General features: G+C 40.1%; 1 pseudogene; it reads left to right on the top strand.

Moving 5' to 3' along the window:
- Positions 1-227: 227 nt before the first annotated feature.
- Positions 228-2,337, top strand: LOC111441547 (annotated as a pseudogene).
- Positions 2,338-2,544: the final 207 nt, after the last annotated feature.

Here is a 2,544-nt window from a genome sequence, read left to right as displayed (position 1 = left end):
AATAGGAGGATCACTATGACTATAGCCGTTGGTAAATTTACCAAAGACGAAAATAATTTATACGATGTTATGGATGACTGGTATACCCATGGATTGGCAAGTTCCTATTTGGAAGGATGCAACTTCTTAACCGCGGCAGTTTCGACTCCAGCTAATAGTTTAGCACACTCTTTGTTGTTACTATGGGGTCCTAAAGCACAAGGAGATTTTACTTGTTGGTGTCAATTAGGTGGTCTGTGGACTTTTGTTTCTCTCCACGGTGCTTTCGAACTAATAGGTTTCATGTTACGTCAATTTGAACTTGCTCGATCTGTTCAATTGCGACCTTATAATGCAATCGCATTCTCGGGCCCAATTGCTGTTTTTGTTTCTGTATTCCTGATTTATCCACTAGGTCAGTCTGGTTGGTTCTTTGCGCCTAGTTTTGGTGTAGCAGCTATATTTCGATTCATCCTCTTTTTCCAAGGATTTCATAATTGGACACTGAACCCATTTCATATAATGGGAGTTGCGGGTGTATTGGGCGCTGCTCTGCTATGCGCTATTCATGGTGCTACCGTAGAAAATACCTTATTTGAATATGGTGATGGTGCAAATACATTCCATGCTTTTAACCCAACTCAAGCTGAAGAAACTTATTCAATGATCACTGCTAACTGCTTTTGGTCCCAAATCTTTGGGGTTGCCTTTTCCAATAAATGTTGGTTACATTTCTTTATGTTATTTGTACCAGTAACTGGTTTATGGATGAGTGCTCTTGGAGTAGTTGATCTGGCACTGAACCTATGTGCCTATGACTTCGTTTCTCAGGAAATCCGTGCAGCGGAAGATCCTGAATTTGAGACTTTCTATATAAAAAATATTCTCTTAAACGAAGGTATTCGTGCTTGGATGGCGGCTCAAGATCAACTTCATGAAAACCTTATATTCCCTGAGGAGGTTCTACCCTGTGGAAACGCTCTTTAATAGACCTTTAGCTTTAGCTGATCGTGACCAAGAAACCACCAGTTTTGCTTGGTGGACCGGGAATGCTCGACTTATCAATTTATTTGGCAAACTATTGGGGGCTCATGTAGCCCATGCTGGATTAATCGTATTCTGGGCCGGAGCAATGAACCTATTCGAAGTGGCTCATTTCGTACCTGAGAAGCCCATGTATGAACAAGGATTAATTTTACTTCCCCACCTAGCTATTCTAGGTTGGAGTGTAGGTCCTGGTGGGGAAGTTATAGACACCTTTTCGGACTTTGTGTCTGGAGTACTTCACTTAATTTCCTCCGCAATATTGGGTTTTGGCAGTATTTATCATGCACTTCTGGGACCCGAGACCCTTGAAGAATCTTTTCCATTCTTCAGTATCTTTTCCATTCTTCGGTTATGTGTGGAAAGATAGAAATAAAATGACTACCATTTTGGGTATTCACTTAATTTTGTTAGGTATAGGTACTTTTCTTCTAGTATTCGAAGCTCTTTATTTTGGGGGCGTATATGATAGGGGATGTAAGAAAAATTACCAACTTGACCCTTAGCCCAAGTGTTAAATTTGGTTATTTACTAAAATCTCCTTTTGGGTTGGAAGGATGGATTGTTAGTGTGGACCATTTGGAAGATATAGTTGGGGGGCATGTATGGTTAGGTTCCATTTGTATAGTTGATGGAATTTCGCATATCTTAACTAAACAATTTGCATGGGCTCGCCGCGCACTTGTATGGTCTGGAGAAGCTTACTTGTCTTATAGTTTAGGTGCTTTATCCGTTTTTTGTTTTATTGCTTGTTGTTTTGTCCGGTTCAATAATACTGCTTATCCAAGTGAGTTTTACGGGCCGACTGGATCCGAAGCTTCTCAAGCTCAAGCATTTACGTTTTTAGTTAGAGACCAACGTCTTGGAGCTAATGTTGGATCTGCTCAAGAACCTACTGGTTTAGGTAAACATCTAATACGTTCTCTGACCGGAGAAGTCATTTTTGGGAGAGAGACTATGCATTTTTGGGATCTGCGTGCTCCTTGGTTAGAACCACTAAGGAGTCCTAATCGTTTGGACTTGAGTAGGCTGAAAAAAGATATACAACCTTGGCAAGAACGATGTTCCGTGAAATATATGACCCATGCTAATTTAGGTTCTTTAAATTCCGTGGGTGGCGTAGCTACCGAAATTAATGCAATCAATTATGTCTCTCCTAGAAGTTGGTTAGCTACCTCTCATTTTGTTCTACGATTTTTCCTATTCGTAGGTCATTTATGGCATGCAAGAAGGGCTCGTGCAGCTACCACAGGATTTGAAAAAGGAATTGATCGTGATTTTAAACCTGTTCTTTTCATGACTCCTCTTAACTGAGACAAGTGATCTAATGCTTGAAAAATCAATTTGATTCCACCATATATATCAAGTTGGACGGATCCGGTTATATTTTAAAAGTTTTCCTTTTTCCTTTCTTCATTTCTATCTATTCTTTTTTTTTTCTATTTTGGAACGGCTATCCCACCTAGCTGAGCCATTCCCTTTTATGATACTGAGCCGGGCCCGGGCAAAACCAATAAAATA

The sequence above is a fragment of the Cucurbita moschata genome, unplaced genomic scaffold, assembly GCF_002738365.1.
Source record: "Cucurbita moschata cultivar Rifu unplaced genomic scaffold, Cmos_1.0 Cmo_Scf00004, whole genome shotgun sequence".
NCBI classification, from domain to species: Eukaryota; Viridiplantae; Streptophyta; class Magnoliopsida; order Cucurbitales; family Cucurbitaceae; genus Cucurbita; species Cucurbita moschata.
This window is presented reverse-complemented; position numbering and strand designations above follow the sequence as displayed.